This window comes from Lepisma saccharinum, chromosome 1 (genome assembly GCF_977018435.1).
Source record: "Lepisma saccharinum chromosome 1, izLepSacc3.1, whole genome shotgun sequence".
Lineage (NCBI taxonomy): Eukaryota > Metazoa > Arthropoda > Insecta > Zygentoma > Lepismatidae > Lepisma > Lepisma saccharinum.
In genome coordinates this window covers 31,125,064-31,137,258 of record NC_139229.1, presented here as the reverse complement: position 1 = coordinate 31,137,258, position 12,195 = coordinate 31,125,064, and positions in this window count along the sequence as shown.

The following is a 12,195-nucleotide window of genomic DNA, read 5'->3' as shown; positions in this document are numbered from 1 at the left end:
CTCGATCTGGAGTTGATCTAAGGACCCTGTAAATTCGTCTTTAAATTTCTTCTGTATCTCCTCATAAGTAACTTCCTGATTTTCTGTACCATCTTTCCAGGTCTGGTACCATCGTAATGCTGGCCCGGCCAGAAGAGCTGGAAATAATTCCTGTTTACGGGCATTATTCCATCCATTTAATATGGCAAGGCTATCCACTTTATCTAAAAATTTGGAAACGTCCTCCCCGGCTATCCCCTGAAATGGGATACCCTCTAAAATAGTTGGGGGAACAAACTGCGACTGAGCCATTGTTGCGAATTGTGTTTGGTCTAAATCTCTAAAATCCTGATCTTGTAGCTCTAATTGTGGTTCACTTTTCTGTTTTTCCAATAATTCTCGCTGAAGGCGTCTAGTTAAAATTGGGCTACGTTTAAACTTGGGGGTGGAACTTGCAGCTGGGCCGCTGACATCTAAATGAAAACTTGTAGTCCCTCGTGCTATATCTAATAATTGATCTAAAGTTTCGTCGAGTTCATCAGCAAGGTGAAAGCTCGACATCTATCATGGCACTAGTAAATTCTTCTCCCCCCATAAATGCAAAAGCTTTAAGCCCTATGTATTTTCAAAATTAATTTTGGCAAGACTATACCAAAAACTAAACAAATGATCAAAATGTTAGGTGTGGGTAATGAACTAGCACTCCACTACGTGTCAAAATTAGGGGTGGGGTTGAATTTAAACTGGTTGTTGAAACCTCTTTTCTCATCGCATTTCCGAAAAAATGGATGAAAGCCCTAAGCACCTCCATCCACGTGTCAAAATTTGAGGTGGGGTTTAATTAAAACTGGTTAAAAAATGAACTGCAACTCTTTTCATTTTCTGTGAAAAAAAAATGAAAAGGCCCACGTATCTCCACCACGTGTCATTCTATAGAATGAAGGGATCTGAACCAGTTAATTGTTGGGGTGATGTAAACTACTCATCATTCATCCTCTTGATGAGACCACTCGTCATTGACATGACGAGTTATTGCTTGGCATGCGAAAGGTACAAATTACACAAAGGAATTAAACTACTGAAAAGACAATGGCAACTCGTTGGATTTTGTGAACCGTTGAACCTGTATCATGGCTGGGTGTAGGATAATTACCTGTCTAACTGAAGTCTCTGAGCTGAATGAAAATAGCGAAGTCCTCTGTAAGCTTCTAACTTGTTGACCAAAGCGTGCTTCCACTATCGACCTCCTGTCTTGCTGACCTCCTCTCTCTACCAACTCAATTCCCAAAGTCCAGTCCCTTCCCAGCTTGTCTCCCCTCTATATTCCCTGGCCATCGAGCTCTTCCTCGATGCCGAATCGCCGAATCGTGTTTATCATAATTGCTACCATGCAAACCGCTGACACCAAACCCAGAAGTATTACCTGCTTCCTGAATACTCAGGAGGTTTGCATGGCACAACACAATGCATTGTAAACATGCCTAAGAGGCTTGAGACAGCTGAGAAAAACAAGTGAATGCCCTGGTCAACATGAAGCGTTCAGAGAGACTTAAAAATAAACATACAATCTTAGGGATTGATACGGTATTGTATTTTACACTACTAATTCTATAGACTTCCGCAGTTGTATCACAGAACTACAGGCTTGAAATTTAGCAGTGCCATCTCCTGTCGGTTATTATAAGTACAACTGATAGCAAGAGTGCGAGTAGCGCCCCTCAACGGATTATTTTGAACTTCTTGTGGAGAGTAATTCCCAGCAGGTCAGCTCAGAGGTATTCCCTCTGAGTTTAACATCTGCCTGTAATACGTTTATCTGTGCTCATACAATAACCTACATCCAAATATTGACAGTTTCGAACAATCATTAACAAAATGTGTATTTTTTTTCTTAACCATCTTGTGCATTTCAGTACCGTATCGGAAATGAAACTTTAATAAGTAAGTATATTACTTGCTGTTTGCACGGGTCGTAGAAGAAATTCACTACATATTTTCGAACTAAAATAAACGTTATCAGTAATTAAATTCGCTTAAAGAGTTGATTCAACTTCTATTTTTGTCATTTAGCTTCGTTTTTCTTCAACTTTTGACTAATTGCAACTATGTCCCCATGTCCAGGCAGGGACTCGAACACCTAGACCCTTGACGTCGTAGCGTGCTGTGATTCGAATATGAAAAATGTTAAATATGGTAACCACGCATTTCCATTTTTCAAATATACAGCCCAGTTGTTTTTTTGTAATTAGGATAATCCGTCGACGTCCATAAAGTCAGAAATTAGTCACGTACTTTTCATGCACGAAAAGCTTCACATGAATGTCACTTCAGACGAAGGCTCATGTTATGCTTATTCTTCCACATGTAGTCGCTAGAGAACGTCCAAGTTGCCAGAAGAAGCTGGTCGTCGCTATTTTATGAATTTTACCATGTTTAGTGACTTTTGCTTCAGTTGGCAACGACTTTTAGAATTACAAGCATCTTCGGTCCAAAATATGACACGAGAATTATTATCTTATGATACCAAGCAAAAATATTGTCATGCTCTGAATAAAAGGAACTATTTAAATAATTATGTTCAATTATCTATTCACCATACACTATATTTTGTAATTTCATACATTGTTGATTAACTTATTTACATATAACTTGTCTCTACATTTTGAATACAGCGGAGAGGACTAAAATAACAAAAGGAAAATTCTGCCATGTCATCAGTACAATGAAAATTATGAGTCAAAACTCAACGAGGGCTGACTCAAATACAACACAACCCGCCAAGGTATTGACGACTTGAAGACAAAGAAGATATGTATAAAGTTGCCCTAGTGAACAATAGATAGCGCATTATTGTGAAAAAATATATTGAAGGAAATTATCTCTGTGTAGGAATCATAACATAATTTACAATTTAGTTATTAGCAGACTAATACAAATTAGTATTCCTTTTTCACAATCTCGTTTCATGCAATGAAACTGTGGAGTTTATTGTGTCCTGAAAGCTTATCTTCAATGACTATTCAGTGTGTTTGGACGACTTAAAGGATATTGCAGAGGAGGTGTTACGAAAATTTGTGACGATGTGAAGAAAAACTATTAGAAATGTGGTTATTGCGAAAAACGGACAAATTTCTGTCAAAAAGGATCGAATTTACTGATAGTTTATTGACATTGGCTGAGAAAAACTACCTGCTAGAGAGGGAATGTTGACTTAAGTTAGGAGAAAGAATGATCAACGTGGTTCAGACTGGGGAGTGGACACAATTCAAATAAAATAATCATACCTTGCACTAGATGACGACAAGCAGTGTCAATGTCAATCTGGCACGAACATAAGTTTATGAACATTATGTGGTGAAGAATTTTTAAAAAGCGCCTAAATATGGTGAAAAATATGCTTGCTCTGGTCAAAATATGGCCTAAATCTAATATATACCAAAAATATGATTTGTATCACCAATAACACCAGCGTCATCGTGTTCACAAAAGTTAGAAATGTGGTATTGTAGAAATATAACGTCATTTACGAAACGAGTTCTACATCAAGGCGGCACCTTAGTTTTGCTATAAATATCTACGAATTACTTTCGTAACACTAACGTAAAGTAAATAACAGTTTCGTTAGGTACAAAATATAGAAAGATATAGCTTAGAATTCTTACACGATTGTTTTTCTTTCGTCTGATAAGCATGTGTAACTGATTGTCATCATCAAACGTCAGCCATCCTATAGTTGAAACGACGAAGAAGAGCGGAATGATTTGATGAATGATGATGATAAGGAGGAACTATAACGCTGGCACCGACGAGAAAGCCATCCCGCAAAGAAAAAAGAAAAAAATATATGTGTGGAGAAATCTCCGTCAATAACTTAGCAGGTAGAGAAAAAATAAAAATAAAATAAAAAAATAATCGCTGTCACACAGCGACTTGCGACACGAGGGAAAAGACAGGTTGATCTACATATTTCATGTGAAAGCTTGCCAATATTTGCGAGGTCTCCCTCCCCCTTTTCTTTCTCCTCTTCCATTTCCCTCCTCTCCTTTTCTCGGTGGTTTTGGGAAAACGGCACAGGGATGGGGGAAGCGGAGGACATGTTCTTGCGTCGATGAGTGCACAATGAACCGCAACGTCACAAGCATCGATTGATGTGCCGAATTCTCCTCTTTTTCTACCTCCCCCCCACCCGACTGCCACAATGATCTTTTACTTTCTCGCCCTAGCAGGCGTTTTTCCATCGCCAGCATTTCCGCTACAAAGCATCAAAGTGTTCCTATTGGGAGAAATATCCAATGGAATTGTAACCTTTGCAGAGATACTTAGTGCATCGACACTGAAGGGTCATTGTCTGATAATGCAAGTAAGATAAGAAAATACACGGAACTGGGCGAGGGATATAAAAAAACAAAACATGTTGTACTCTATTGGGATGGGGTGGGTGTGGGAAACGGGAGGTAGGGTAGATACATCAGTAGAAAACCAAATACTAGCCGACTACCAGACAAAGACTTCGCTAAGGAACCAACTGAAATCAAGGGAATGGGGCAAAGCAAGATGTGGGCCTCCTCGATGGCGCAGTGGTAGCGTCGTCGCCTTGTAATCAAGGGGTTCCGGGTTCGATACCCGGTGGAAGCACAAGTGGTTCGGATCCCACTTTAAACTGTAGGTCCAGTCGCAATTAGCCTTACTGTGCATAAAGTGGACTTAAAACAATAAATCAACAAAATCAACCAACCAAAGCAAGATATATATATATATATATAAATTTAGTGGGCAAAAAAAGAAAGGGGAGGGTTAGCATGATTCAGACTGGGGGGTTGGAAACAAGTAACATGAAGAATGAAGCAGGGGAAACGATATGCTCTTTGTGCGGAGAGGGAGAGATGGACGAGCATCTGCTATTCGCCTGCCCCTCTACGCGTGATTTGCAAGACAAGTGGGTTAAGAACGTAACAGGGAGGGAAATAATGGAAGTGGTAGAAGATAGAAGAGGGATCATAGTGAGATAGTGCAACGAGTGGGGAGATATTTGTGGGAAGTGAGAGAACGATGAGGAAATGCGATAGCGGATACCGATAAGAGCGAAGAAACCGCACAAAATAACCTTAGCTTATAATACGTGGACTGTGGAACCATCATTGTGCAATATATATATATATATATATATATATATATATATATATATATATATATATATATACAGGGTGTTTCTAAAGGTCGTTTACAACGCTTGGGAGGTGATTCCTCACACGAAAACACGCAAAAAGTCTAAGTTCCATTTTTACGACTGAGGCTTCGTTTCCGAGATAGGAGCATCGCAAAAGGTGACAAAGTGAACGTCACACGACGAATACTATAACAGATATAGAGGCGGTTCCAAGGGAATCATAAAGGAATCGTATGTGCTCAGTCCGGAAGTCACTATGAAAAGTTCACTGCACGCATACGCAATGGAGTCCTCAAAGGAATTGGGGATTTCCAGCAAGAACAATGCATGGAAAAGGTATGTAACGCAGCAAGAAGGACCGTGACAATGAGAAATGCGTTAAAGACAACACACCCTGAACTCAAACATCAAAACATGAGCACGGAACACAAAATCCGAAAAGGTGAGCACGGTTGCATACCCCAGTTACACGCGAGGAATGAACGAATCATGTCATGTGGCATACGAGAGACACATTACTCCACCAGGAGGGGGGAAAGAAAAACACAATATCAGATGATTACGACAACGTGTATTTTTACACGCGACAACTGCGTAATATCCCCCTCACACACACGCACAAAACAAACAACAAATGCTACAATGTCTTACGCACAGACAGTGTGTGTCACTGTACAACAATTGAAGATGTCACTTTCACCACACAAAGGGGCTGGGGAGCAATACCAGGAGTGCTCTCACTGGGATTTGCCGAGGGTGATAATCACGGACGGTTTTAAAAATGTCTGCCGTTCACGTCTACGCAGAGATGACAGTGACGAATCAAGGATTGTCGACTACGAGCAAACAAGTCAGGTGTATCTGCTACCGTCGCGGCGGCGACGTTGATGCGAGCAACGAGGTCCTCAGCTGATGTGGCAGGTGTGTCTTATACGAGGGTTTTCATTTCTCCCCAGAAGAAAAATCTAGAGGGTTGAGATCTGGCGACCTCGGTGGCCAAAGCACAGGCTCATCCCTACCAATGAACCTATTGCGAAACTCGTCATGCAGAAAATGTCGTACATTACGATCGAAATGAGCTGGTGCCCCATCGTGTTGGTACCACATTTCTTGCCGCAGTGCCAAAGGTACGGTCTTCAACAGTTCAGGCAGAACCTCACTAAGAAATGCATGATACGTGCAACCATTCAGGTGAACAGGGAGAATGTATGATCCAATTAAATGATCATGTACTATCTCGCACCACACATTCACTGAAAACCTGTGATGTTGATGGGCCACAAAAAGTGCATGTGGGTTGTCAAAGTCCCACACATGACTGTTTCTACTATTGAAGACATCCATCCTGATGAAAATGGCTTCATCTGTCCACAATACCTTTGCCCCGAAGTGAGGGTTTGTGTCCAGCTGATGCAACAACCATTGGCAAAACTCCATACGAGGGCAAAAGTCACGAGGTAACAGTTCTTTACTTTCTGGAGTTTAAAAGGGTGCATTCCTTCCTCTGACAACACTCGCCAAACATTCACATGAGACGTGTTTCGTGCCCGAGCGAGCACTCGCGTACTGGTGCCAGGATGTTCTGCGACCGCTGTTAACACATCTTCTGCAAACTGATGTGTGCGTACACTTCGGGGTCTTCCAACTTCTTGCCGCGGTGGAAACACTGACCCTGTTTTACGCAGTCGACTGTCCACTACCTGAAAGAAGGCGTGAGACGGTAAACGTCTAAGTGGAAAGCGTTCTCCATAAAGACGCCTTGCCTCATGGCTATTACCACGTGCCTCCCCATACATGAGATGCATGTCTGCTAGCTGTTGGGTCGTATACGCAGCCATCTGTGTAATAGGGAACTGGAACTGCAAAGTATCGTTTTTGTTTAACACTGGCACACTGCACAAATTGGCCGTATCACCGTACGAACACCACAGACCAATTGTTGCGATATTTGACTTGCCCACTCCACCACGTCAACTTCTTCCAATACAACATACTAGTACTCTTCAATACGTATGGCAACCTAGAGCGAACTGCTGATCATATCCCAGCACCTGCAACACGACTGGGACGACTGCCGGAGAGAACCAACTCTTCGAGCTCCTCTCGCGGGTACAGCAGTCATGAAGGTCAAACGTAGACTACGAGAGCCAGACTTGCCTGCGCAACGCTTTCAAAACTGGTCTCTTTTACGTCACAGTGATCGCTTGCGAACACTCTTGGTATTGCTCCCCACCCCCTTTGTGTGGTGAAAGTGACATCTTCAGTTGGTGTACAGTGACAGCACGGTCTGTGTGTAAGACATTGTAGCATTTGTTGTTTGTTGTGTGTCTGTGTGGGGGGGGGGGGATTACGTAGTTGTCGCGTGTAAAAATACACATTGTCGTAATCATCTGATATTGTGTTTTTCTTTCCCTCCTCCTGGTGGAGTAACGTGTCTCTCGTATGCCACATGACATGATTCGTTCATTCCTCGCCTATAACTGGGGTATGCAACCGTGCTCACCTTTTCGGATTTTGTGTTCCGTTGCTCATGTTTTGATGTTTGAGGTCGGGATGTGTTGTCTTTAACGCATTTCTCATTGTCACGGTCCTTCTTGCTGCGTTACATACCTTTTCCATGCATTGTTCTTGCTGGAAATCTCCAATTCCTTTGAGGACTCCATTGCGCATGCGTGCAGTGAACTTTTAATAGTGACTTCCGGACTGAGCACATACGATTCCTCTATGATTCCGTTGGAACCGCCTTCTATATGTGATAGTATTCGTCCCAGTTAGGTGTGACGATCACTTTGTCACCTTTTGCGAGGCTCCTATCTCGAAAACGAAGCCTCAGTCGTAAAAATGGAACTTAGACTTTTTGCTTGTTTTCGTGTGAGGAATCACCTCCCAAGCGTTGTAAACGACCTTTAGAAACACCCTGTATATATATATATATATATATATGTGTGTGTGTGTGTGTGTATGTGTGTGTGTGTGTGTGTGTGTGTGTGTGTGTGTGTGTGTGTGTGTGTGTGTGTGTGTGTGTGTGTGTGTGTGTGTGTGTGTGTGTGTTGTTTGTTTGTTTTTGTTTCATATTTTCAAATATTTGTCAAAAGAATAACCAATGTGAATCAACATGTAGTGCGTACAGCCAACGGCTCGCACATGAATTTCAAATACTTAGTGCGTAGTTAGAGACCACGGTTTTGAGTTTTGTTGTAAGCCAGCTTTTGTGCACAAACAGGCAAATTGGGACTTGGCCTACAGTTTTAAAGGGATCCGAACCACTATGTGTTTCCACCGAGTACCGAACCTGCGACCCCTTGAATACAAGGCGACGTTACCACCACGCCATCGGAAATGTTGGGTTAGAGTTGCAACCTAGCTATTGCCTCTTAAGAGAAAAATACTGTCTCGACCATGGTTCAAACCCGGGTCTCGGGCACTGGCATACCTTGTCATTTCTCTAGGTATCACTTATCGCACAAGCCTCATCCAACCTTCCCGACTTTCGCCTTCTCTGCAGTTTTTCCGGCCTTGACCAACATTGTATTATTTATACCGCGTTTGTTACAACCTGTCCCCTTTCCCGCGCTAGGGAGCGCTCGACAGTTTCGGTGCCAATCAGAAACGAGGAAAAAATCGTCTGCTGGGCAGCGAGGAGCGAATGGAAGCCAGAAGAGAGGCGCTTACGTAGACGCTGTTGCGACGTTGCGTATTTTAATTGGCTGCCTGGCTTTGACTTTCCCCAGCACCGAGAAAAGCCAGGGAGCAACTAGCGCGGGAACCGGGACAGGTTGTAACAAACGCGGTATATGCTAAGATAGATTGATTTGTTGTTTTAAGTCCATTCTATCGGGACTGGATCTACAGTTTAAGGTAGGATCCGAACCACTATGTGCCTCCACCGGGAATCGAACCCGGGACCCCTGGATTACAAGGCGACGACGCTGCCACTGCACCATCGGGGGAGGCCCATTTATGCTAAGAGAACTAAACCTATCAACGAATGCATTTCGGCAGATGTCAGAAGGCGAAGGCGAGGAGGTTGGTTGAGGCTTATGCGATGAGCTAGTCCATTTCTTTGCAAAGTAAGCGGAAGCAAAAAGATCGCTCGAAACCAGAGCTGACGCGGTAAAAAGCTCGCACTGGATCAGACTGATAGTTTTAAAGGTTTAAGTGGCTTTCCCTACTCTCCTGTCCAAGAGCTAAAAATAATAATAATAAAAAAACAAGTTGGGGAGAGTAGGAAAAGCCACTTAAACCTTTAAAACAATCAGTTTGGTCCAGTTGCCATGGTGACGGAAAATTCTTGTGGTGTACTGCATTGCCAAACTTATGCCTTAGTGCAACAGTTCGGATTCCAAGGCACAAATAAACCTAACGGCCGCAGGTTTGGGAGCGAGTGGATCTCCCATTCTCTGCCTCTCCCTGGACTGCAAGCAAATGTGCATATTGACAGCAGAAGGTGTCTTTTCCTGAGCAAAAGTCATGTGTGTGGCAACTCTGCTTTTTCCACTTCTAAACTCAAACATCTGGAGACAGAAAGCCTGGGAAGGTTCTTTCATTATGCGGGCTTTAGATCAGTTGGTTTTGCTCGGAAAAACCTGTAACAAACCCTTTTTTAAAATAACGTAAAAAACTGTATACGAATAAACATAGTCTCACCACAGAAATTTTGACGTCTCTAATCGCGTCTCTTGCATGAATATGTCGTTTGTCACCAAACTCATAATTTCACTACTTCCCTGAGAAGAAGAATGCAGTCATGTGGTTTATACGATTAGCTAATACAAATTACTATTTATGCACATAGTACAAAAAGTGACTACAGTGTTACAGTTACACTATATATAGTCTACTTTGTATTTTTTTTTGTGCTTCCCTGTGCATAGCACCACGCCATGAAGGCGTATAGGGGGTGTGGGGGTAACGCCCCACACTTTCTTGATCCGGTCGTGAGTGGGGGTGATGTGATCAGCATCACGCCCCTGACCGCCTTTACCCCCCAGGGTTTCACCCAGGTACCCATGTTATTCGACGCTGGGTGGGCGCCGGGGCCGCTTCCATCGTTAGAAAAGTTCCCGGATTTGAACCGGCCGGGGATCGAACCCGGAACCTTTAGCATGGTAGTCAGACGCGTTACCGACTGATTGAGCCACCGCGGCCGGTTCTACTTTGTATCTAAAGCGCTTAAATCGTAAACTTCTGAAGATTTTAACAATGTCAAAATATTGTGACAAATATCTGCAATATAAAACTGAAAATTCAATAATAATCCAATGTTGAAAAGTGATATAATGGGAAAAAATTAAGAATAATAAAGAAATAATTGATAGAGCAATGAGACGGTATGCCAGAGTTAATTTCAATTGCACGGTATTTCTTCTCTGTCTCTTTCTGCCTTCCTTCCTTCCTTCTGTATATCTGTCTCTTTCTCTCCCGGTTCCTGATTTCTTTTTTCTTTCTTTCTTTCTTTGTCTTATTCACTCACTCGCTTTTCTAATTCTATTTTCTTTCTTTCTTTCTCTTCCTCACGCTATCGCTTTTCTATTTATTTTCTTTCTTTCTATTATTTACTGTCTCGCTTTTCCATTTCGTCTTTCTTTGATTGTTTCTCTTCCTCACTTTCTCGTTTTTCTTTTTCTTTCTTTCTTTCTCTTCCTCACGCTCTCACTTTTCTTTTTCTTTCCCTCTTTCTCTTCCTCACTCTCTCGCTTTTCTTTTTCTTTCTCTTCCTCACTCTCTAGCTTTTCTATTTCTTTCTCTATTTCTCTTCCCCACCTCTCGCTTTTCTTTTTCTATCTCTTCCTCACTCTCTAGCTTTCCTATTTCTCTTTCTCTTTCTCTTCCTCACTCTCTAGCTTTTCTACTTCTTTCTCTCTCTTATTAACTGTCTTGCTTTTCTATTTATATTTCTTTCTTTTTTCTCTTTCTCACTCTCTCGCTTTTCTATTTTTTATTTATTTCTCTTCCTCACATTCTCGCTTTTCTATTTATTTTTCTTTCCTTCTTTCTCTTCCTCACTGTCTCGCTTAATAATATATATATATATAATATATATTATTGAATGTTTATTAATTTACTTTTAAAGGTAATTGCATAATAAATACGTAAATTCACACACACACACATACAAGGGGGTATCCAAAAGTTTTAATTATAATAAAGAAGTTAAAGAGATATTTACATGAAACTTTTTGTGTAAAATCAGTGTCATTGCCATGCATACTTGTGCAAATATCAAATCTTTGTCTAACGTAGTTTTCTTTCCAAAGGTTGTAGAAGACATCAACCTGCATGATGAACAAAATTGAAGCCCGAAGTGTCATAAAGTTCCTCCATTTGAAGGGCATCAACTTACGCCAAATCCACGACGAAATGAAAGCTGTGTATGGGGATGCAAGCCCATCATATGACACGGTTGTGAGGTGGAAGAGGAACTTTCAAAGTGGTCACATGTCCCTGACAAACGAGCCACGAGCGGGTAGACCCTCAATCAATGATGATCTTGCCATGGCGAAGAAACTGGAGGCTGTTATCCTCGACGACAGAAGATCGACCATGGAAAGAGTGATGGCGGAGACTGGACTAAGTTAGGGAAGTGCGTGGAGGACTATTCATGAGGAACTGCACATGAATAAGGTGTCTGCACGCTGGGTACCTCGCTTGTTGACACCTCTTCAAAAGCAAACTCGCCACGACTTTTCCCAGCAGAATTTGACTCTGTTGGAGCGGAATGAAGACGAATTTTTTTGCTTCTCTCGTCACTATGGACGAGTGCTGGGTATACCTCTACGATCCGGAGACCAAAGAAATGAGCAAGGAGTGGAAACATCCATCCTCCCCCCTCCCAAGAAGGCGAAGGTCCAGAAATCTGCCGGGAAGGTGATGCTGTCCGTTTTTTGGGATAGCCGCGGGGTAATCTTAACAGATTACCTTCCGAAGGGTGAGACCCTGAACAGCGATTACTACTGCAACCTTCTGGAGAAACTGCGAGATGCATTGAAACAAAAACGTTTTGCTTCCCCCTCCTCCACCAACAGTCTTTAATGATGTCGCACCTTCCT